The sequence below is a fragment of the Canis aureus genome, chromosome 37 (assembly GCF_053574225.1).
Source record: "Canis aureus isolate CA01 chromosome 37, VMU_Caureus_v.1.0, whole genome shotgun sequence".
Classification (NCBI taxonomy): Eukaryota; Metazoa; Chordata; class Mammalia; order Carnivora; family Canidae; genus Canis; species Canis aureus.
Window position 1 is genome coordinate 22937654 of NC_135647.1, and position 26343 is coordinate 22963996.

The 26343-nt window shown below is 44.0% G+C and overlaps 1 long non-coding RNA gene across 2 annotated transcripts in view; it reads right to left on the reverse strand.

The window, feature by feature from the left end:
* Positions 1-26343, reverse strand: part of LOC144306662 (uncharacterized) — a 102869-nt gene that overhangs the window by 75461 nt on the left and 1065 nt on the right. The gene's annotated exons all lie outside the window — the stretch shown is intronic.

Below are 26343 nucleotides of genomic sequence, written 5' to 3' on the forward strand. Positions count from 1 at the left end.
GCTATCATGTCAGTTCCCTTATTTAGAACAGAGACATTTACTCATTTTCCAAGAATGCACTGAGTTGTGCTCTAGCTCCCACCCTATATACAACACCTGTAATCCTCAAAGGACAGGAAATAGTCTTTCCATTGCTGGAGGTGCTTTAACAGAAGGAGGATGTCTGGATGGAAGTGCGCCTTCTGCCACCAGTTCTCCAGGGACCATGACCCAGGAGGACAGTCCCGAGATCAGGTGCTTGAAAATCATCAAGATATTGGCCTATGTAGGCCTGTTAGTGTTGACAGGGAGGCAAGAGGCTGAGATCTGAGGAAACTGGAGAATGGTATTCCAAAGAAAGGTGGTTTTGAAAAATCATATGGAATTTGAAAAAACAAAACAAGCAAAGATGAAATGTGGCCCTATTGGCCTCTTTGACCAAGTGTAGGACACATGAGCACTAAGTCCCAAACAAGTCCCTGAACAAGGACTTTATTTAGAATGCATAGCACTCACTGCTGTAACTGCCTGCTGACAACTGTCTCTTTGGATGACCATAAGTCCCTTCTTGTAAGGCCACCTTATCTGCCCCAGAGTCTCCAGGATCTAGCACAGTGCCTACCACACGGCAACATCACAGGAGGACAGGGTCTCTGCAGAATCGCTGCTCTATTCTAGCCCCTGGCACATAGAGGGGTCCAGCAAGTATTTGAGGAACGAGTATCAGGGCACTGAGGTCTCAAAAGTCAAGTTCTCACTATCCAGAGACATGCCCTACCCTCTAACACTTCTGATTATTTCATTTACGCAGATGGATGCAGCTTCAGCAGGAGAGAGAATGGAAAGGATGGGAGGTGGTTGCTGTGCGAGGCAGGGATGGTGAGTCATCTTCGACCTTGACCTTCCCTTTTCCCCTGAAGACAGTCTAGGCTCCGACAGCCTGGCCACCTAGTTTCCTGCCCACCACTGAGATCTGAGAGTCTGGAATCTAAGCTGCCTTTCCATAAAGTGGTGTTTCTGTACAAGATGACTGAAGAGTCCTTGTTGACGGCTCCTCCGTCTTACATTTCAACTGCTTCCCACGCAATGCTGCCCTGATGCTCTCAGCCTTGCCCTCAAGTGACTCTGCAAGCTGTCTTTTTCCAAATGAGGACCCAGCATATTTCTGCCACCGGCAGGTACCCTCAGGCCAGGACAGTGCATCCTAAATAAAATCAAAACAGCTCAGCTGATATTTTGGAAACTGATTAGCAACCTGATGTTCTTGTTCAGCTCAGCTCTTACGCTGATACCTATTCATATCAATCAACCAGCAGCTATGGAATATCAATTGCGAGTTCAGGACTCTGCTAGGTCCAAAGAAAGCAGAAAAGCATTTTACTGGTGGTCCACACCAGGAAGCATTCTCCCCCTTACCTGGGGAGGCCGGGTAATGCCGAGGACAGCAGCCAGGTGCTTCACTGTGCAGCGTAGGTGCTGAAGGTAAAAGCAGCTGAAGGACAGGGAGATGACTGGGAACAGCGGCAGGTGGAGGAGGAGGATTGGGACTTGAGCAGAGGAAGCACTGAGAGGGGGGATTGTGGGGTGTGAGGATGACATGGACACAAAGCACAGAGACAGGAAAGGCATTGTCTCGGGGACCTCTGGGAGGCCGGCCTGCCTGCACAGCAGGTGTGTGCTGGGACAACTGGTCAACAGGGTTACCCAGCTGGGCAAGGCCAGCTGACTGTGGTTGACCAGCTAGGTGGGGCCAGCTGACAGTGGGTGTGCAAAGCCTTGATGTATGAAGCAAGGCGGGTAATTCAGACTGGTCAGGAAGCAGAATAGGAGCAACCAGAGGTCACAGGGACACTCACCAGAGAAGAGTCAGGCAGGCATTAGGAGCTGCCGGCCTGGCCTGGCCTGGGGTAGCAGGATGGGGATGGAAAAGAAAGGACAACTCCAAGGTAAAAATGGCAGGATCTGGTGCAAAGGATGGAGAAAAGAGAGGCTTTAGGTAAGAGAGATTAAAAAGTTTTGACTCTTCTGGGTCAAAAGTTTAGGGCAAATTCTTGTGACCTAAAAATTAGATGAAGAGTTATTTTCTTCCTTTAAAAAAAATATTTAAAAAATATGTTTCTTATTTTGAAAAATTGTGCTAAAAATACATAACATAAAATTTACTGTTTTAGCCATTGTTTAAGTATACAGTCCAGTGGCATCAAGTATAGTCACGATGTTGTAGAACCATCACCTCCACGCATCACCAGAACCTTTTCATCTTTCCAAATGAACCTCTCTACCTATTAATCACTAACTTCCCATCCCTTCTTCCCCAAGCCCCTGGCAACCACCCTTCTAACTTTCTGTCTCTGTGAATTTGATTACCCTGGGAACCTCGTATGAAGGGAACTATCCAGTATTAGTCTTTTTCTGTCTGGCTTAGTTCACTTAGGCCAATGTCTTCACATTGTAGCACGTGTCACAACGCCCTTTCTTCTTAAAGCTGAATCATATTCCATTGTGCATCTAGAATGCGTTTTCTTTGTCCGTTCAACCCCTGATTGACATTTGGGTTGCTTCCACCTCTTGGCTATCGTGCAGAGTGCTGCTATAACCCTGGGCATACAAATATAGCTGTTCGAGTCCCTGTTCCCAATTTCTCTCCCCTCATGCTGTACTGTAAGCGAACCAAATCATTTCTTCAACAGTTTGGTTAGGAATCTCTTCAGCAAAATATCCAATTTTATTGCTTGCGAGTTTTACCTTCCACAGAACGCAAGAACACAGCTGAGCCCAGGATCATCTTTCCTCCAGTTTCCAATAACACATTCCTCATTCCTGTCCGTATTTCTGCCCACATTCTGTCCATGGTGATATACACATCCTCTAAGATGACAGAGTCTCTCTCTCCAGCTCTTCTCCTTCCTTCCTGACACCTCACCAGATTCACCATAACATCCTCACCTTTAACATTCACCTTTAACATCCATCTACCAACAGTCATGCCTGGCAACCTAGGCTGTTTTCTGTTACGCATCTTGAGACTCCTCCAGCCCCTCCCCATTACCCAGTTTCGAGGCCACTCCAGTCCTGGGGAATTTGTTGCAGCAGTACACCAATTCTTGGTACCAAAATCTGTATTAGTCTGCTCTGGCTACCATACTAAATGCCATAGACTATGTGGCTTAAGCAATAGAAATGTTATTTCCTTACAGGTCTGGAGGCTACAAGTCCAAGATCAAGGTGCTGGCAAATTCAGCTCCTGGCAAGGGCTCTCTTCCTGACTTGTGAACAGCCACCTTCTTGCTACATCCTCATGTGGCCTCTTCTCTGCACACATGTGGAGAGAGAGAAAGAGATCTGGTGTCTCTTCCTCTTATAGGGACACCAGTTCTGTCACATTTCATATTAGAGTCCTACCTTATGACCCCATTTAGCTTTAATTATCTTCTTAAATACCCCATCTCCAAATACAGTCACACTGGGGGTTGGGGCTTCAGCATAGGAAACTCGTCCCGCAACTAAGTCCATAACAGCATATATCTGTTTAGATGACATCGTGGAAGGAGCGTGGACTTCATTCAGGTCAACTTCTGCTCTCATCCTGGCCCTTCTTCCAGGAGGAAGCCATTTAACCACAATAGGTCTCAGTTTTGTTGTGGGAGGGGAAATGTAACTTTATCCTAGAGTATAAAGGGATAAATCCCATCGTGAACGTGGAGGCATGTTAGTACCCTGCACACCTAAGGAATCCCTAGTCACGGCTTTCCAAGATCCCATAAGTCTAATGGTCGAACAGCCAAAGTCCATCTCTATCCTCGTCCCTGGGGACACACCCTTCACAATGACCTCTTGCCTGATGCTGAGTTCAAAAAGGGCGGCATCCTCTTTTGTGTACTCTGTTTTTGGTTTTGTTTTTAAGATTTTATTTATTCCAGAGAGAGGGAGAGAGACAGAGAGTATGAGCGGGGAAGGGGAGGAGCGGGGAGGGAGAAGCAGACTCCCCACTGAGCAGGGAACCCAATGCAGGGCTCAACCCCAGGGTCCCAGGACATGAGCTGAGCCAAAGGCAGACGCTCAATGACTGAGCCACCCAGGCGTCCCCTGGGGACACGGTTTTAGAACAGAGACCAAGGAGAGCAAATACTGTGTTGTAAAGGAGTCTCGGCAGTGTTCAGTCTCAGCGTGGCCTGGCTGGGCCTGCCTGGGGCATTCGGGGAGGGCGACCTAGCTCAGAGTACCTGAGGCTTTGGCTATCAGTCACTGGGCTCTCGTGTTCTTAATTTTCTAGGTTCTCAGTCACCCTGCTAACACTCTCCGGTGTGGGGATTTGTTGTCTAGGGACATGGAACCATAATATCGGTTGGTAGTAAGCACTGTTTAATAATTAAACCACAAACTAACATCCCGTGGATTCTCCGTATTCCCAGAAACGAGCATAGAGCCTTCCGCCAGGTGAAGGCATGATGAGTGAATTCCCGCACACACGCACACAACACAGCATTGCTAAGGAAGCATTGCTAGATTTCATGCCTCAAGCATCATACCGTGAATTAGAAAGCAAACAGAAAACTGCCACACATCAACCCCAACAAGACAAATCCTTAAGATAATCAAACCAATAAATAGTTGCAAGCAGATTCACCTATGTTTACACGCACCTCACCTCTGTATGCTCTAAGAGTACTTCGGTCATTCCGTCATTTAGGATTTCCCATGGAGTATTAGAGTCACTAATTCTGTTTTGTCTCTCCCATTAAACAACAAACTCCTGAGGGCCAAAGTCCCTCTTAATCTCTGCTGCCATAGCCTGGTCCACCATCTCCCACATCAGTGGGGTTGTGTGTAGGACGGACAACTCAGCAGATATACGGGAGGGGTGCTATCAAGCTCCCAGAGCTGGATATGCCAGCCGTGACTTCCTTTTCTCATTTCTTTCCCCTGCATCCCATCACTAAAGGAACCAAAGTGGCACCATGTGATTTATTTTGGTCTCTGTGTCTGCAAACGCATACATTAGCTGGGTTTTTAAAAAAGAGGTGGCTATTCAAAAGACTGGAATTAGATATTATTTTGGATGCTCACAGAGCTAATTATGGGATTAGAAAAAAAATGCCCTTATCCCGAACAAGAATTGTGATGCTTCCTATTTTTTTACTGTAAAACATGAAGTAAACATAATTCACCGTCATTTTTAATGTCCTGGAACGTTTCAGAGACCCACTTAAGATAAATGATTTTCAAATGCATGATCAGTCTGGTTTGAAAGCCTCTATGGAATTAATGTTCTATAATATATTCAAATCATTTTAAATCCGGGCCCTGCTTTGATATTTGTTTTTCTTTGCCATCATTGATAGAAGTACAAGTTCACATAAATAGGACATTGCCAATGGGATGTGTTCTGCGCCCGCCATTAATGCCAGTGCTCATTTTCTAGCTCAACCCCGATGAGTAGAGAAGTTGCAAGACAAGCCACTGGAGATGTTTATTGTGAAGTAGTCAGGCAGGGAGGAGGTGGAGGAGTGCAAAAGTGTGTGCGTGTGTGTGCATGTTCAGCTTCAGATACTCATAGATACATACAGAGGAAAGACTTTGAAATCTGTCAGGTATAACAGAAAAAGAGTTTTTAAAATAGATATTCATGGTTAAAACTCAGAACAAGTGAAAACGTTGATTTAACAATTTGTGTATTAAAAAATCATTCTCCTACCTCTTATTTAGTGGTTGCTGATATGTCTCTCCAGCGTTCCTTTGTACACATGGAGATATATTTTATTTCCTCCCAGAAAGGATGGTTATAAAGGAGAAGCGCTAGTTGCAGATGACATTTATTAGGTATTTATAACATGCTCTAAGTGTTCATTTAATCCAAAAATTAATTCTAAAAGATAAGTATTATTATCATCCCTATTTTATTGATGTGGAAACTGAGGCAAGTACAAACTGAATGAAGCACCTTGCCCAAGTGAGTAGAGAGGCAGGATTTGAACCAGGCGGGGTTGAGATCCTAACCTCTCCCCTCTTTCCATTCAGGCAGAGAGAAAAATCTGCAGAGTTTCTGTTCTCTCCAAGAGGAGAAACCATTTCAGAGTCAAATAAACCATTGATCCTCAGGTATTAGAAGAGAGGCCATTGAGGTCCCTGTAATATGAGGGTACAGGAGCAACGACTGTCCCCCAGCCAGAGAGCCACAGAGGGGTCATCACTGCCACAGGTAGTCTCAATATCTGTGTAGGAGACCTATGTTCCTTTTGAGGCATGTCCAAGGTGTGGTAGAAACAGAGATCAACCTGGACAGTCCTTCTGTCTACTCCAAGATGAAGTCCAAGCCCACGGGAGCATCAGGACTCAGCTAGCAGTGACTCTGTAACCAGCACGTAGGGCAGTCTCTCACATATGAGATGCTGAATGAATGAATGCCCAGAATGAGAAATGGAATAATTCACTAATCCATTAGAAGAATGAGTGACAACCATTATGGGCAAGATGCTGGGCTGGAGTGATGAGAATACAGGGGTGCGTAGAACATGTTTCTGTCTCCAGGTGTCTACAATTTAGAGAAGAGCACGCGTAGGCACTCAGGATGCTGTGATGTGGCGTTACAAATGTTGTGGTGATGGTACGTACACATGGAGGAACGAAGGATGGCCATTGTGTCTGCAGGAGGTCACAGGTATGTAGTTGGGAAACAAATTCCCCCCAGATGATTCATCAGAAGGTGTGGGTAGGATTAAGGGAAACAACTTGGGGTTGTGGTATAATAAAAAAAATGTATTTTCTGGCACAGATCTTCTAAAATGCTTGGCTTTTCCTGAGTGATGGGCATATCTTTCGTTATTCACAATGAACCTTTTGTGACCATACCTGAGTTTATGCTAATGAGGCAACTACTGGTGGGTCCCTAAACATCTTTAAGATGGTGGTGGTCCACAGAGAAACCACCATGTGACTAGAGGACTAGCACTTACAACCCCACTCTCTGACCTCTAAGGAGAGAGTTTGGAGGTTGAGTTCAACCATCAATGGCCAATCAATCATGTCGAGGTAATGAAACCTCCACAAAAACTCTGAACAACAAGGTTTGGGGGAGCATCCTGGTTGGTGAGCGTAGTGGTGTGCTGGGAGGCTGATGCCCCTCAACTCCTTGGGAACACAAGTGCTCGCACTCAGGGCCTCTGCAGACCTGGTCCTACACATCTCTTCCATTAGGCTGTTTCTGGGTTGTATACTTCATAATTAAACTTTAATTGTAAGTATAGTGCTTTCCTGAGTTCTGTGAGTCATTTTAGGAAGTTATCAAATCTGAAGATGCATTCTGGGGACCCCTGAATTTGTAGCCAAGCTGGACAGAAGTATGGGTCACCTGGAGACCTGGGACCTGCAACCGGCATCTGAAGCGGGGGTTGTCTTGTGGGGCTGAGTCCCTTAGTCGGCGCTAACTCTGGGCAGTTAGTGTCAAGATTGAACTGAATTATGGGACATCGAGTTGGTGTCAGAAAAATGGAGAATTATTGAAAGGATGGAAGAGAGAAGGTGTCCACCCCAGACCTGGACAAACAAGAAATAGGAGTGGAAACCAGGGAAAGAGAAGGCATGAGGAGAGACCATGCGGGCAGGAGAAGTCACTGTGTGCGGGGCTGGGCTGAAGATTTTGAAGGAGTAGGGGATTTTCCCACCTACCAGTGAGTAGCAGCCAAAGACCCCAGCAGTGGGCAACACACTTAAAAACTAAGAGAAAGACCTGCCCTACGACCCAGCAATTGCACTGCTGGGGATTTACCCCAAAGATACAGATGCAGTAAAACACCGGGACACCTGCACCCCGATGTTTCTAGCAGCAATGTCCACAATAGCCAGACTGTGGAAGGAGCCTCGGTGTCCATCGAAAGATGAATGGATAAAGAAGATGTGGTCTATGTATACAATGGGATATTCCTCAGCCATTAGAAACGACAAATAACCACCATTTGCTTCTATGTGGATGGACCTGGAGGGTATGATGCTGAGTGAATAAGTCAATCAGAGAAGGACAAACATTATATTGTCTCATTCATTTGGGGAATATAGAAATAGTGAAAGGGAATAAAGGGGAAGGAGAAAAAAATGAGTGGGAAATATCAGAAAGGGAGACAGAACATGAAAGACTCCTAAGTCTGGGAAATGAACTAGGGGTGGTGGAAGGGGAGGAGGGCGGGGGTGGGGGTGACTGGGTGATGGGCACTGAGGGGGCACTTGATGGAATGAGCACTGGGTGTTATTCTATATGTTGACAAATTGAACACCAATAAAAAATAAATTTATATAAAAAAAGAACTAAGAGAAGATTAAGAAATAAAAAGTGTGGGACTCCAGGTGGCTCTGCGGTTTAGTGCCAGCCTTCGGCCCAGGACATGATCCTGAGGTCCTGGGATCGAGTCCCACATCGGGCTCCCTGCATGGGGCCTGCTTCTCCCTCTGCCTGTGTCTCTGCCTGTTTCTGTGTGTGTCTTATGGATAGATAAATAAAATCTTTAAAGAAGAAAAAAAAAGAAATAAAAAGTGTAAGACTTACCTTTATATCTATTGAGAAGAACTTACCAGCCTTTTTTGAGAAGAAGATCAAATAAGACCGCCTCTGTGCAGTAACTATTGTAAAGAGACATTGTTGTACTAACAATTCAGAAAATAGTTAAGAAAACCACAGTCAAGTTCACCCAAAACACTGTATCAACTCTTCTCAACCGACTTCTATTGTTTGCAAAATACTGAGTTAGCACAATTTCATTTCTTAAATAATATCTAAAAAGCACCAACAATAGAAGAAGATTGACAAATTGGACTACATCAAAATTTAATACTTCCATCTAACAAAAGGCCCCGTAAGTGAAGTTAAAGCCAATAAGGACAAGGAAATCAGCAGGAGCCTGGGAGAAGGTACTCACAACGCACGTGAGCGATCGGGGGTTAGTACCCAGTGTACTAAGTCATTGCTCTTAAGAATGAACAGTTGGGAAGGAACCAAATCTTCACCAGTAGTGAAATGAATGTATGAATTGTAATACATTTATAGAAATAATACTAAAATAGGGGCACCTGGGTGGCTCAGTGGTTGAGCATCTGCCTTCGGCTCAGGCCGTGATCCCGGGGTCCTGAGATCAAGTTCTGCATCGGGGTCCCCTCGAGGAGCCTCCTCCTCCCTCTGCCTGTGTCTCTGCCCCTCTCTCTCTGTGTCTCTCATGAATGAATAAACAAAAATAATTTTTAAGAAAAGAAAGAATACTAAAATAGCCGTTCAAAATAAATCTACTAGGTCTTCAAGTGTCAACCGGGACAAATTTGGAAAACATAGAATTGAGTAAAAATGTAAGGTGCAGAAAGCTTATAAAGTGTTACTTACCTAAAATCCAAACACCACTAAATATTGATTATTCACATATTTTACATACGTAAAAGCATGGATGGAAGAGAGAGACCAGGATCAGAAGAGGGGGCTGCTGAGGGCAGGATAAGGGGAAGATGAAGGAAGGTGTGAAAGGAGTTTCAAAGGTTCCTCTAAAAAACATCAAGCCGAGGCACGTGGGTGGCTCAATCACTTACGTGTCTGCCTTCAGCTCAGGTCGTGATCCCAGGGTCCTGGGACAGAGCCCCACGTCAGCTCTCTGCTCAGCAGGGAGCCTGCTTCTCCCTCTCCCCCTGCCTGTGCTCTGTCAAATAAATATGTAAACTTTACAAAATAAAACACATGAAACGGTTACGTTCACATTTGTAAAGTCTGGATGGTACATGCTTATATCACTCTCTGTACTTTTCTGTGTGTTTGAAGCATTTCAGAGAGAGAGAAAGGCTCTTCCAGGTGTCTGAAGCAAAGCTACCCTGAGCCCTCTTTGAGGTCCAGCCACCCCAGGCTACTTGCTGGTTGGTCCCTACACGGCCCGTGTACACCTCTTCTCCTCCCCTTGAGACACAATGTGGGGGTGCCCAGCAGCGATCATTAGCAGCTTCTTAAAAAGGCAGATTTCAGGTGCAATCCAGACCTGAAGATTCAGAATCTGCATTTTAACAAGCCTCAGGTTATTCCTAATGTACAGACTTTAGTCTGAGCAGCCTCCATGAAACTGCTCCTGCTGCCTCCATACCTCCTGCCCGCCGTCCCCGGTTCTGGCCAACTCCGAAAACTCTGATCTGGATATACTTCAACAGTCACCTGTCCTAAGGTTTCTCTGAACCCCTGTCTAGGTCGAGAGTTGTCTGTGTATGCAATACATCTATTTTTCTCAAAACAAACAGCCTTATCCTCATTTGCTAACTGGACTATGGATTCTTTGGGGCAGTCGTTCTTATCACAATATATGGCGAATGACATGAACTCAAAGAAAGTTATATGAATCAACTAGAATCACATTTGTTGACACCTTGCTCAAAGAGTTCATCAGGGAATGGATGGTTCTAAAGCGCTTTAATATATGGAATCACATCCTACCCCCTTTTTAAGTTCTAAATCTAAAATAAATTTACTTATAAAGTTTCAGCATTTAAGAAAATGTGCCTGCTTAAAATTTCGTAGCAAAGCGCTATGTGTGTGTTTTAATGGCACACCTTAGTAAATTGGTGTAAAAAAGTTCTCCACTTCAGAAACTCTTAGTCTTTCCAGAAGTCTGGGCCCCATTTAAAGCCTGATGAAAAATGTGGATCTTCCCCCCCCCACACACACACAAACACAATAATTTAATTTAATTCCAGTATCTACAAACTCCATGTCAAGTCTAAAAGATGGTGCAGGCCTTGCCTTGCATTGTTCTAGAGTTTTCCACAATGTCCTGGAAACAAAAATGTGTCTGTGACCATATGACACCTTTCACAGCAACCTCATTTCTCTTGCTACAGAAACAATCCCAGCAACCCACTGAAAATCATGAACACTTTAAAAACTTTTACCATCACTGGCTAAAAAAGTGTTGTTTTTTTTTAAAAAAAAAAGATTTATTTATTTGAGAGAGTGTGCACGCGCACATGCACGTGAGTGGGGCCAGGGGTGAGGGAGAGGGAGAGAATCTCAAGCAGACTCCCAACTCAACAGGGAGCCTGAGGTCATGACCTGAGCCAAAACCAAGAGTTGGATGCTCAACTGACTGAGCCCCCCAGGTACCCCTAATAAAGTGTTTTAAATTCGGATTAATCCCACAGTTCCTACCTATGAGTCTAGAAGACAGGAAGTCAGCACTAGAATCAACACATTTGGGGCAGTCACAAAGGAGACACATGGGCCCGAGCAAGGAGTGAGTCCTGTCCTCAGTTGCCTGATCCAAACAGTATTTTATCAAGCAGCTTCCCCCCCACCCCTTAAGGTCCTTGGTAGCAATCAGAAAAGCACCCTTTGGGAATCTTTTAGTCTGTTTATAAGCACCCTCTAAGTACTACATGGTGTAAGCATAAAAAACATGTAACGCCCAAAGGAATCAAGAGATGGGAGGAGCCATCTGCCTAAGACTCCGGTGATGTAAGAAGTCCTGATCCTAAGGTTTAACTCCTCCAGGTTGGTGCTTATTTGCCTCAAAGAAGAGTGCAATGCCCACGCCTCTCGGTGAGTGGCCCTCAAGCCCTTGGGGAAGAACACCACCTTCCAGAAGTACTCACTTCCCCTGACATTGAGTCTTTGTAGTAGAATAACAGTACTAATATAATAATGAGCATTTGCACTGTGTTCAGCTTTGCAAAGCTCTTTCACTTTGTGTCGGTCTAGCATTTTAATTCTGTTGCCAGAAAGAAAGAGGACCCTCTTTCTCCACCGAGGCCCTGGACCCCCCTAACAAGCCGTTAGAGGAACCCCCAACCTGTGTGGCTCTAGATTAGTGCTGAGTCATGGGAGCCTGGGCTGTTTGTGGCCTTGTTTGTGTGGAGCTCTCAGATATTTGTGAAATGATTCCCTGGGGACATAAGTCAGCTCTTCCTAGAATCAGAGTGAGGTCAGAGGTTGATTGAAAAAGAGAAATTTTTAAAAGAGCAGAAACTTCAAGCAGGGCAGAATTCAGGAAAGAGGGTAGCCTTTTCAGAAGAACAACCTTTCTCTCTGGGACTCATATAATTAAAAAATCTGGAAATAAAGTGAAACTTTGAATGAGTAACATTTCATTTTGGATTTTGATTTACTGTAAGTATTGCATTGATGTTTTAAAAATAAGCCAACTTCATCAAAATAATAGAGGTAAACGATGGTGGCGGAACTTGCTTTCACGTGTGGCCAGTTAACTAAATTCGTTGACACTAACGGGAGAGTCCATGCAGTCCTTTGTGGGTTAGCTGGTTTCACCCTGTGTTATCCATCCCTCCACTCACTATTCACTGAGCCCCTACCAGGCACAGAATATGAAGGATACACAGTTGGGTCTTCAGAGATTTTGAAGTCTCTGGGAGGAAGCCTATTTTAATTCATGTAAGCTATTTATTTTCAGAGAGATAACGTAGGAGAATCATCAGAGGTAAATGAAAATCCATCATTTCTGCTAAAGGGGAACATGAATGGTTGTATATCAATGGTTTGGCTATTGATCAAGAGGTATTCGACACAAATTCAGTTTCCAGGGAGGCAAGCATCAAGGATGTCTTACTGGGAATCCGAAGAACTGAGCCCTAGTCCCTGGCTGACATCTGATGGACTCTTTGATTTAGGTCAAAGGATTCCATTTCTCTGGGGCCTCAGTTTCCTCTCCCAGAAGAGGAGGCTTCAGGTAGGTGACGAGAGGTTCCATTTACCTTCCTTATCTGTTATCATTCAACAACTGTATTTCCTGCTTGAGAAAGGGAGCAGTCATATTTTGTTATCCTGCAAGCAAACCAGGTGTGGTGCATTAGCAAATCAGTAACAAGCCCAACCCGAAACAAGCTGCTCCTTCCCCTCTGATATTTTGATCAGCCACCAATGGTGGCCACCTACAGGCAGCTCTTGAAACAAATGAAAAGAATGTCCTCCTTGCCCTGGGCAAAAGTGCAAGTGGCTCTTTGCAAAGCTACATAGAGGCCTTAATTAGCGTGAGTTCACACTTGGGTCTACAGCAGAACAGCATCTCTTAGCAACAGAGAACTTGAAACAGTGAAGCTCAATGCCAGTGTAGACACTTCCAGAAGGGAGTGAGGAATCAACGTTGAAGGGGAAAATGAGAGCCATCTATTGGAGTCCAGAAACCGTGGTAGCTGGAAGAGGAAGGGGGGCCACCTGAATCATTTTCCCTAAATGGCCTAAGTAGCTCATCAGCATGCTACCCGGAACCAAAGATCCCTATCAAACTACGGATAAAGGTGAGTTGCTGTTGAAACTTGCCAGCTCACCATCAGCGAGCTTGCACACCCTGGGATTTCATTAGGTGGGAATGAATGTGAACCCATCACATGTTTACTCCTTTGAGAAGGGAAACATAAAAAAGGAAGAGAGAGTGCAGAGGGAGAGGACTTTGTATGCTAACCTTTCATCTTCCCTCAGTTAGAAAGCAAGGCCCATCCGATTAAAGGCAAATATCAAACATGCCTTTATATGGAGGACACATGGGCAAGGAAAGATTTAAATTCTTCACCAATTCCTCCTGGGGCTCAGACACTCCTCACTCTCGTTAAATGAAAATGTGAATGATAAACACTCGGCAAAGATCAAAAAGGGGTGGTATTGTATAGTGGAGACGGAGAAGAAAGCAAGCTCTGGAGCAGCTAGCCAGAGCCTGATCTCAAATTGCCTTGTCACAGGGTGAGGGTTTCTCTCCCGAAAAGCTTTTGTGTGCCTCAGAAGAAAATCATTACCGTCAGAGCCACCGTAAGGACAACAAAAGACATTCTTCCTCTTTATTTTACACTCTCACATCATTTTTAGCCTCAAATACTATTTTTCAGTTTAATAGGTAAACTTGGTTTCAATTGACTTTTAGCTACTTTTTCTTAAAGTCGAGAGCGTAAAAAAAAAAAAAAAAATCACAAGAGAGACTATTCAAAAGGTTGTGCCACAGACTCCAAATGCAATTTCCAGAAGAGAGGGCCAACAAACGTTTGAACAATGGCTGCACTTTTTTATAAGACTATTGTCCTCCGTTGAAGAGGAGAGAGATTCGCATGTACACATTCAGGCCTGCTCATTGGAAAATATCTATTTTTCTACGTCAAAGTCTCATCTGATGCAAGGCATTTTTAAATGAATGAGGTGGGGGGAAAGGGCAAAAACAAAAAATAGGATCATTGGTCGTGGAATTTAGTTTCTCCTTTCTTGGATCTTTCCAGTAGGAAGCATCCCCCAGGATCTCGAGATGTATGCTCGATGACTCAAACCAGCTCTGGCTCCAGCCTGAGGTGGTGAATCCCCAAGGCCTGGTGAGAAAGGTGAGGGATTGAGGTGCTTCACCTGTGCTTCTGGTTAGTTCTGTTTGCAACAGTGGGATTTTCTGAGCATCTCACACAATGAAGACAGAGAGGGAGACACAGAATTTTGTATCCTAGAGTCTTTTCAGTGGGAGAATGTTCAGAATGTTTCTGAACCTAAACAAAAGGGAATCAGGCAAATGTATAAGAAACTCTCATTGGATAGAGTTCTGTTTTGTTGACTGGCTAAAGGTTAATGCCGAAATCACCCCCTTGACTAGGTAAACAATTCCAGGAGAGCTCAAAGGGCTCAGAGATGTCTCCCGGGTGGGCAGTGGGTGACAGTAACGGCCTGAGGATCTATCTGTAAGTGGACATTTTCCTGTAGGGAAGCACTTTGGGGTTTCCCAAGGCCACTGGTGTTAGAGCAGAGAGGAAGCTGGTTCCAGAAGCAAGGGCACTCACAGGGGCCAAGGAAGCCCAGTAGGTGTGACTTGCTGCTGGGAGGATGCGGAGAGAGAGGGGCAGCAGCCTTCTGGCTGGGGATGAGCCCTGTGAGATCTGGACATTCATCCAATTGAATCACAGAGACCTGGGGGTGGGGGAGCTCCCTCCTACCAAAGTTTGGGGCGGGGGCCTGTAGTGGACTAGGATCCTGAGCTCTGCCACAAGGCTGCTCTGAATTTTGGGCCTGAGTCCTGGTTCTGATACTGTGTGACCTTGGGCAACTTACCTAACATCTTTAAAACTAGCCCTCCTCATTCCCAAATGGCCCAGTGGTGTGCACCTCCATAGACGTGCTGGGTCCTTTAAGTGAGGGAACACACGTATGGTAGCTACGATCATTATTCAGGTTATTGGGAATGGCTCAGATTTCTGGTTCTGTCAAAGATGCAGAGCAATGCGTTTGCAGCAAGATAAGGTAAGCAGGATGAGGTAAGGCCAGGACCTAGTATCAGATCTGCCCAGTGGATAAAATCAGGGGCAGGGAGCAGGAAATGCTGGGCCGGATGGACGAGACACGGTGTCCCGATTCTCCACCCCTCATGATGTTTATTTAGTCTAGAAGACAAGATGGAGGACCGGCTCCTCTGCTGCTGGCCGAAGGGAGCCAACCGGGCATTCAGGACAATACACAAAGGTCTGGGCCAGCAAACGTTCGCTACCAGGAAGTCTGACCACAGGCAGCAAACTCAAGCTCTGTGTCTGTCTGACTCTACTGTAGAATTATTTAGCAGAGCTAATGGAATGAAATGTCTGCTGGGGATTCCAACCTCCTTCTCTATTTGATTGCTATTGAAATCTGACCTTGGGCTTGTGGTGATGAAGCGTCAGATACACTCAGTAGAGCTATCTCAGGTGGTTGGGGTCAAGATGACTGCTTCTGATAGCACCTAAATAATGCTGGGTGTTTGTGCCACTGTTTACATTCGCAAGTCCCTTGGTTCACATGATCTCATTCGCTCCCAGAGCAGCACTGCGTGATAGGCGGGTGAGGCAGATGTTACGATTGTTCCCATTTTACAGTTGAAGAATGTGATATGGCTTGTTCCAGCTCACATCACCAGACGGTTATAAGGTCTAGACAAACAGTCAGGAAGTCTGGCTTCAGATGTTCTGTTTTCCTACCAAGCATTTCTTGGGCTTGAGACTTTTATCCTCACGTACTTGGGCTTTGATGACTAAAAGTCGACCCTGAAATGAGGCTTCTTGCACCAGGAAGCAAGCAAGGGAATTGGGGTTTTTGTTGTTCCACACTCACCTGTCACAGGACAAGGGGGAACTAACTCCCAGAGACTTCCTCTTTCCTTGGCAAGTCAGCTTCAATAATCCAAGAGTGATGCTTTGGGGGAAAAAAGTCTGAGTTGTGGGATGATGGAATTAAAAGCCCCTGAGAGCTGGCCTCCCTCTCTCCAACCCCCAGACCTCCAAAAATAGTTGAGAGGTGCCTGAGGGATCCGAGCAAAGCTCTGACGTCATCCCCCACCGTCATCCTAACCGGGAGGGCCTTGGAAGTCCCTTTCCATCCCTTTCACCTAACGATGGGCCGTGTTAATAGTGTTCTCATATTTGCTTTAGATGAAAGATAGGGTTTAACTTGGGGTCCTTGGGGTTTTTATGGTAACAGTTCTCTCTAATTTCTTCACTGTGTTATCCTGAAAAGGAGGATGCTTTCCTGACACAGTTTGTAACTAACACCTCACCTACTTTCTGCTTTAGCCTGGAGGCCCACAATGATTTCTAAATATTTAGAAATCTAGAATTTGCACATAATCTCTAACAGGAACGATGGAAATGGCCATCGTTGTTTCTCCTTCCCGTACTGTGCCTGGGCTAGTCTACTATTCCACTTCAATCCTCATGGTTCGCACTAGGCTACGGCCACCTCTGTGACATGTTGGCTAAGCCTGCCCAACCAGAGCATCGTAGGCTGGGGACCACAGTGATAGTGTCAAAAATAGTAATGACCCAACTAGCCATAAATCAGAGCTAATGAGATTGGCTGTGATATCGTTGGAGCTTTTAGGAGAGAGGCATTCTCTTCCTGTTGGAACTGCCAAGCGTGAGCAGGGGAAACACAGCAGCGAGCCCAAGAATGAAGGTCACAGAGAAGAAAATAAATCCAAGAGGTGGAAACAGACCAGAACTCGGCCATGTCTAAAGCCACGCAAGCCTTGGTCTTCCCGGTTACATTAGCTAACGTGTTTGCCCTTGTTTGCATAAGTCAGTTTGCCTTGGGTTTTCTATAGTTTGGGTATGAAAAAGAATACTAATGCTCGTCCAGTATTGGTAATTTCCTATACCTTTTTTTGCTATGTAGGAAAGTATGATGAGACCCTCGCATGCCACCTAAAAGAAATCAATTTTCAGATACTGACACGTAAAGAATTCACTTTAGCTTTAGACTCACTCGCCAGCATATCCTGTGGCATCTCTTCGTTGTTACTTGCGTCCTCAAAGAATACAAGCATTTTTCTGATTTCTTAGACTTGTAAGCTGTTCCATGCTGGCTCAGATGATGCCCTCGCCAGCCCTGGGTTCTTTGTTTAATAGTGGTCATAAGGACAGTTTTTGTGAGTTGGTGACCTCCCAGGTATCATTTTCAAAAAGTGAGATAGGACTTTCTATACAACGCACAGTCTTACTCCTGGATCTACGCCCAAGAGAAATTTAAATATATGTCTACATGAAGAACCACATACGAAGGTTCTTAGAAGCTTTATTCAAAGTGGCCCCAAACTGGAAACAACCCAAACACCCATTAACAAAATGGATAACAAGTTCTAGCATAGTCACGCAAAGGAACAATTCTCAGCAATGAATGAAAAAGAATAAAATACTGGGACATGCAACAACACATGGGTGAATTCCATAAGCGTCATGCTGAGTAAAAGAAGTAGACACAAGAGAGCACATGCTGCCCAGTTCCTCGTATTGTACGTTCTAGAACAGGAAAAACGTATCTATAGGGAGAGAAAGCAGATCAGTAGTTGCCTAAGGACGTGTGTGGGGTTGGGGAATTTGTTGCAAAGAGGCACAACAGAACTTTTTTGGGTGAGTGAAATATTTTATATCTTGATTGGGGTGATGGTCTCACAGGTGTGTACACACCATAAAACTGCACAGTTAAAATGTGTCTATGTAAGATCTAGCTCAACAAAATTTTTTTTAAAGTGAGGTATTTCCCTAGGATTTTCTTAACTTCAAGGCTCATAATGTTTATGTTTAAAATAGTATCATCAAATTTCAGTCCATCAAGTATAACTAAATCATATTATAGAAATGCGTGAGGTCCATAAAATTTTCCAAACATGCAATTCTTGCTACTACTTTTATATTTTTATTCCTGCTGCCGCTTCAACTTGGAATACACTGTTCCCTCTTCTCTCCCTGACAAAATCTTTTTTTTTTAAGATTTTATTTATTTATTCATGAGAGACACACACACACACAGAGAGAGAGAGAGAGAGGCAGAGACACAGGCAGAGGGAGAAGCAGGCTCCATGCAGGGAGCCCAACGTGGGACTCGATCCCAGGTCTCCAGGATCACACCCTGGGCTGAAGGCAGGCGCTAAACCGCTGAGCCACCCGGGCTGCCCTCCCTGACAAAATCTTATCTATTATCCCATTCTTCATTTATTCATTCATTCATTCCCCAAATATTTATTGAGTGCCAGGCCCTGTGACAGGCAGTGGGGCTGTCGAGGCATATAAATCAGGGACCGGGACCTTTAGGGACATATACTAGAAAATGGAGTTTTACTTGAATGCCCTTAGATTTATATTCCCAGCATTTTCTGGCTGATAAAAAGACTCTGTCAAAGACCGTTAACCTGGAGGCCACAGGCTTCTCTATTACATTTCCTAAAAGTGTGCTGGTTATCCCATACCCACGTATTTTGCAGGCTCCCTTAAGGTTCTATGTTAACTTTAAAGAAATGGAATCTTTGAGGAGGTTAACATGACAGGAGGAAAACATCTCTGAGAAGTTAAAGGGAAATTTGAGTGCATTTCTAAGTGTACGGAGAAAACATAGCAAACTATGGACGTGAACTCAAATGAAAGGGGAATCGAAACAAAATTATAGTTGCCGACTTTCTCAGATGGGGCTTGAGGCTCACCCCGGCTTGGTGGCCTTTCAGACAGACCAGAGCCTGGACCACAGCTGACAATGTTTTCTGGTGGCATCTTTTAACATTTTGGAGTATTTTTAAAAAATCAGTCACTATAACAAGACTTTATTAACATTTTTCAATTATTTACATTTTCTTCTGCTCCCCCATCAACTCTGGGTTACAAACCATTAGATGTTTACTCGATTCAAAAGATCATCACACACACACACACAAAAAGATCATCATAGGGCAAAATTACTGATTTACACTTAAATGAAATATTGATGCTTGAAAAGACTGTTAAATCCTCTTTAAAAAAAACCAGGTGTTTATTTCAGAATAGTTTTAGATTTATAGAAAAAGTTTCAAAGACAGGACAGGCAGTTCCTATATGCCACTTACCTCATTTGCCCTATTGTCATCTTACATTTGTCACAAGTAATGAACCACCACTGATACATTTTTATTAACTGAAGTTTATAGTTCACTCAGATTTTCTTAGTGTTTACCTAATGTCCTCTTTCTGTTCCAGGATCTCATGCAGAAGCCACTTGACACTTTGATCATCTTGGCTGGGATAGTTTCTCAAACTCTCCTTGTTCTTTAGTACTGGTCATGGTCAGGTATTTCATAGAACATTCTGGATTTGGGACTCATCTGATGTTCTCATGGTTAAACTGCGGTTATGGGTTTCAGGAAGGAAGATCACAGAGGTAAAGAGCCATTCTCATCACATCATGTGGAGGCTACATGCTATCAACATGTCTTATCACTACTGATGTTGATCTTGCTCGCCTGGCTCAGGTAGTGATTATCAGGTTTCTCCACTGAGCTTTTCTCTTTCCCGTCCCTCCCCTTCCATACTTTCTGCACTGGAAAGAAATACCCTGTACAGCCCACACTTGAGAGTTATGTCTGACCTCCTCGAGGGCCATGCATCTACTCACGTTCTTTGGAACTCTTCTGCATGGGAAATATGTCTCCTCCTCCCATTTCTTTCTTTATTCAATCATTTATTTACATCCATATGTATTCATTAGTAGTTGTTTTATACTTTGGGTTACTATACAACACTATTTTGTTGTTAAATTAGGAGCTCCATAGGCTCCTGTGACACAACCCTGTCACAGTGGGGGGGGTAGATGGGCGCTCAGCAGTTTCTCACTTTGAGGCATCACCAGGTGCCCTGGGCTCAGCTTATATATTTCCCAGCCCAGTCCTAGAATCAACCATTTCTCTCAAGGAGCCTTGGTTCCTTTTATTGGAGAATGGTATTAGAAACCAAGAACCAGTACTAGGTATGCTCATTGCTACTGGGTTGTTTGACCTTTTGAAATAGCGAGGGTATTTTGCTCAAGTTTAAAAGCTTAGTTTCGTGTTTAAAATATTGTTAACAAAAAAGATGCTTCAGTGACTTTATATGTTTATATATTACTTTGCTCTAGAAGCACTACATTTCTATTCAAAGCCCTATTCGGTGACCCACAATGTACAGTGACAATCCTATGCATATATGGCTAATTCTTTACAAACAAAGGTCCTGCAGGACCAGAGCCATAAATTCAAACTAATTCAATTCTAACCTTATTAGAGACCAAAAAAATTAATCTAAAAAAAATTTTTTTTAGTCAAAAGCTCTTGCCTCAGAAAGCATATTCTGGATCTATAATTTACCCCATTTAGAATTATTCCTTACTCTCATACTCTTGTAGCCTCTAGTCATTGAAGGAAATAAGCTTAATAGATTTAGATTTGGCTAGGACACCTAAACCATGCAGTTGAGAATTTTTCTTCATCTTCATTTAGAATTAGTAGGGAAAGAGTTGTTGTTGTTGTTTTAAGATTTTATTTATTTATTCATGAGAGAGGGGCAGAGATACAGGCAGAAGGAGAAGCAGACTTCCTGCGGGGAGCCCAATGTGGGACTTGGACTCAATCACAGGATCCTGGGATCACATCCTGAGCCAAAGGCAGAAGCTCAACCGCTGAGCCACCCAGGAGTCCCAGGGAAAGAGTTGTTTAAAGAGCATCATTTTACCTGTTTTAGGAAGTGGCAGTCTCTTTCTCTAAATCTTTGTTATTTGATTGTTCCCACACACCCTCCTGACAATGATGATCTTCAGATTGCCCATTCATTGCTGAGAGCCCCAATCCATACTTGACAGCTGAAGTTCATTTGCAAATTTTGGGAGGATTCTCCCAAGCAACAGAGGCTGTTTCCATGCGGGAATGAAACATAATGCTCACCTGTCAGTCCCGCGTTCTATCCTTTTTCTGTGTATGTGAGAGAGACAAAGAACATTGTGAAGTACAATAAAGCAAATTAAAAAAAAAAAAAAAGTAAAAATCTGTGATTTTTTAGCAAACAGAAGCCAACATCAAATTCTAGATCAATTTGTTATACTAATTGTTTTTTTAATTCAATTAAAAGAGTTCACACTTAAATTTTGACCAAGCTTTTAAAAGTAATTTGGATTTATCAATCACATTTACAATTGAATAGCCTTTTGTGTGGAAGTCTTATCTTCATTTTGTTATTTATTTTACTTGGTCTTTTGATCAGGAAGGATGAATTTGGCTGTACTCACTGAGTAAGTTCTTAAGATATTACCTGTAGTTTTATTTTGGATAGGTTATGTGACATTTTTATTACTTCTGCCACTGAACAAAAGTAGCTTTTTCATTTTCATTTATGATAGGTCTTGTAAATGTCAACTTCCTTGTTAGAAAGTCAGAGTTAACATTCCAAAAGTCAAAGGATGATATAAGTCATGTTCAACTACACACATGTAGAGTTTGAGGTAATTTCATACCACTTTTTCCTGCCCCCCCAAATCAAGATAACCCACTTTCAAACCAATTATTTGAAAGAGAGAAATCAAACTGCAGTAAGAAAAAAGAAAGACACCTGATATTCCAGACTATGGTATCTATCTAAATTTCAAGTATAAATAAAAAACATGAACATACAGAGGTGCCTGGCTGGCTCAGTCAGAGGAGTGTGTGACTATTGATCTCAGGGTCATGAGTTCAACCCCTATGTTGGGTGTAGAGATTACATAAATAAATAAACAAAAAAAAGTGAACATACAAGTAAAATTAATGTGAAACCCATTTGCTATGACTAGTAGTATATATTCTAGGTTAATTAACCCTGACACCAACTCCTTGGAACTAACCTTTACAGAATTATGGAGGACTTAAAATTAGATCTCTATCAACTTTAGAAGGAAGCTAATTTTTTTTCCCTGCCATCATCTCCAAGGAAATAAAATTGTTCAAGTTATATTCATGACTAGGTTGTATCTTTCCTTTATTTTCTCCATTTTTAGGAAATTGCAAACTGATAGATTATCTAACATGGTTCCAAAGCAAGAGAGAAATGGCTCAGCTTCTTTACAGTGTTAAATAACAAAAGTTCAACACAGTACATTTTATTTTATTTTATTTTTAAGATTTTATTTATTTATTCTTCATAGAGACACACAGAGAGAGAGAGAGGCAGAGACACAGGCAGAGGGAGAAGCAGGCTCCATGCAGAGAGCCCGAAGTGGGACTCGATCCAGGGTCTCCAGGATCACGCCCTGGGCTGGAGGCCGTGCTCAACCGCTGTGCCACCGGGGCTGCCCCAACACAGTACATTTTAAAGATCAAATAGGCCTTCTTAATTCATTTATGAATTGGGCTACAGATTCATGCTCACAGATGAGAGCTCCAAAGGGCTATAGAAAGGAAAAGGTTTTCAAAGATGGCAATGAAGTCATAAGCAAAAAGTTTCTTCCAGGTGAAGAAACTTCTTTCGGGGACAAAAAGTCTTCATGCATGGATTATCTCATCTACCTCTGGAGGATGGAAAGGGTCCATGTGACAGATGACCTGATTGGTACTGACCAGAAAATTCTTGAGTGACCAGCTAAGACTACATTTCTGGAGGAGGCTCTAAGTGCAGGTAGGTGAGATGTTAAGCCCCAGTTTGACGACATGCCCTAGCATAAGTGACTCCATTTGGGTCTGTGGTTTTCTTTTTCATAATGGAGATGAATGAGTTCAGGACAATAATATAAATTAGGGTCAAAAACTCAAATGCTTTTGGGGGCCAGACAAATGGCATGCATGAAGGGTGTGTGCCAGGCAGGGACAAGGGGTGGCTGGGAAATACCTGCCCATCTACTATATTCAAAGGAAGCACAGCCCTGCAAAAATGGGCAAAAGGGCCAGGGTTACTTCATTGCTGTTGTTGTTGTTGTTTTATGTTTTGTTTTGTTTTGTTTTTTTAAATGTTCTGTCTCCTGCTTTTCAAATGTTGACAGCTATTTTTTCTGGAAACATTGCATGTGGTCTGTGAGCTGCATTTGGCTTCCAGGTCAATTATCTGCAAGCTGATAACTGTGCACAAGAACTTCATACTGGGAGCTAATCCATTAACCACAATAACTTGTAATCAGAAATATAATTGTTCAAATGGATTCTCATGCTGGCTGATCTGAGCACCGTATATGAGAGACCAAGCAGATAGGAAAAGGTTGCTCCGTGACTTAAGAATCAAAGTAAACAGAGTTGTAGGGTCTTTGATGATACTATCAAGTGATAATAACTTAATATGCTAATGTATTCAGCAAATTGATTGTCTTGAGTGTATTGAGCATCTTGCATGTGCCAAGCACTGTTTTAGGCACCAGAAATACAGCTTAGTACAAATATAAAGGATCTATCTAGATGTAGGAAGTAGTAACTAAAGAAGTAAATGAGAAAACTACCACTTAATGACAGCTAGCACCCAGAAAAGTAATATGATAGTGGGTGCCTGATTGGCTGCCCCACACTAGCGGGTGAACATACTCACCCTGGAGGTTATCCGAGGGTCAAATTCCTCTTTCTTACTCCTTGCATTCTAGGTTCCTCTAGAAGTCATTTATGATATGTCTTAATGAATTGAAGGCCAGTTTAATTTTAATTAGTTACTTTTTTATCTTCTTGACTACATTTGGGGGGAGCATGCTGATCTGAGAGGGATTTAGGGAAACCTCTAATCTAATCAGGAACTTAATTACAAGTCAAGTCAGGGCCAGGTCAGGACGGCAGATGGCTAATTGCAAACATTTTATGTTGGTTCCTTTTAGCTTGGGTCTTATAGGGGACCATCTTCTAGTGCATCTTCTAATTTGAGGAATTTTAAAAAAGATTTTATTTATTTATTTGAGAGAGAGAGAGAACAAGCATGGTGGGGCGGAGGGGTGGTGGCTGCAGCTAAGCAGGGAGCCTTGGTGGGGCTTGACAGCAAAGATCATGCCCTGAGCTGAAGGCAGATGCTTGACCAACTGAACCAGCCAGGCACCCTCCATCCGAGGATTACTATCACCTTTTTGGGACAAGGACTAATAACAGCTTGGCAATGAAACTTCGCCCCGGGGTTAGGGTTTCTCCCACCTAAAAATGCAAATTAACAAATATCTCTTAAAATTCTTCCTGGGGCGCCTGGTTGGCTCAGTTGGTAGTGTGTGTGACTGTTGATTTCAGGATTGTGAGTTTAAACCCCACATTGGGTATAGAGATTACTTAAAGATAAAATTTTTTAAAATAAAAAAAAAGAAAAAACCCCAAATTCTTCCTATAGTATTATAATCTGGCCCTGCATGTTAAAATAGAGGCACCCTGGAATGTTCAGTTAGAAGCTCTGGGTTCGAAGTCCGTTATTTGGCTCTGCTGTAGGCCAGCTCTTTGATCTGATAGGCATTTAACCTCTGGAGCCTCATCTGGGAGACCACCTCTTGGGGGTTCCATGAGGACAGAATGAGATTGTGTATCTGAATACTAACCCTGCAGAGTTTAATATTGTTTATTATTATGATTGGAATGGCCATCACTATCACTGGCAATGCTTATTTTGTGATGAGTTCTAAGAAAACAAACAGGTCCTTGTGACTTTCGGGTACAGAGGTAGAGCCCAACACAAAATAGAACTCTTCTGGAAAAACCAGCCACCAAACAGGAAATAAATATCTGTAAAGTCATATTTAAATTCGGAAATAGAATGTAGATTTTATAGAATAGTAACTGTGGTGGTAATAAGAAACAGCTAACAATTATTAAGCACTTTCTCTGTCCCAGGCATGGTAGTAAACACTTTGCATTGATTCTCTCTCTCTCTCTCTTTTTTTTTTTTTTTTTGGCTTTTTTTTTTATCTCTTCTAAGAGGGAGAGGGGAGAAAAGAAAAAAATCAAAGTAATAAATAATATGAATTTGGAATAGAAATCATTACAATGTGCCCTATCACCTCCCCCTCCCACCCCCCTCAAAGCTCTTTAAACATGTGCAGGTTTTCACATCCTTTTCTCAGAGGTTTGGCGTCTTCTGCAGCCCCGTGGGCCCCTTGCGGCCCACAGTTATCTAATCTCCCCTTGTCAGCCACTTGGGCAAGTCCATGACCTCCTCCCATCCCCAAGGCCCAACTCCCCTAACAGACTTCAGAAATAATCCTCCCCCATGTGCCAGTATTTTAGTAGTAAGCGCACGATGCCCACAAACAGGTTAAAAATATAAGCAAATGATGGAAATGCACACGAACGCGTTCAGCATCTGTAGCCCAGAGTGTGTCCCTTTGTCAAGCAAGAAAGAGCCTGTCTTCCACATTCTCCAACTGCCCCACCTCCCCCCACCCCCCCACCTCCCCCAATCCTACTGGAAATGGACTGCTCTAAGACTCCCATTAATAAACTTCCCAGAATGTGAAATGTCTCCTGCATGTGGGGCCGCCGGGGTGAGAGGTGCCGCGCTCTCCTCGCTCCTGCAAGGGGGAATATGCTAATGCAGCCGGTTGCCGCAGGCCTGGTGTTATTTATATAGCGAGGGCTGGGCAAGGTTCGAGCAGGAGCCCCGGAGAGGGGGGAGAGCCTCGGCTCCGTGTGCGTGTGCGTGTGTGTGTGAATGTGGATGTGCGCGCCCGTGCACTTGGCGTTGCAGACGGGAACTCGAGACCTCGGGGAGGGGGCGGGGGCGGGGGCGGGGCGGCCACCCCGGCTCGAGGCTCGGTGCGCACCGTGTAACTCGCGCTGGCGGGGTGCTTGCACCGCACGCGTTTGGGAGCGGGGGCGAAATGGAGATTTGGGGAGCGGGGGACCGGCGGCCTGAAAATTGGCCGATGCGCATTCCTGCCACGGACACACACACACACACACACACACACATCAACCATCATCTGAACCCCCCCCAAAAAAAAAATCTAAAAAAAAAAAAGAAAGTGCGAGGGTGTTGCTCCGACACGCCGGCCACTTGGGGCTCCGGGAGCAGGGCGTGGACGGCGGGGAGCGGGCCCCCCCTGGAGCGCGCCGAGGTCACCGCCGGGACCCGGGGTGCAGGGTGCAGGGCGCAGAGCGCGGCCAAGGAGGGCGCGCGGAGGAGGCCCCCGTGTCTCCAGCGCTGCTCCCCCGCCTCGCCCCGCGCGCAGCCCGC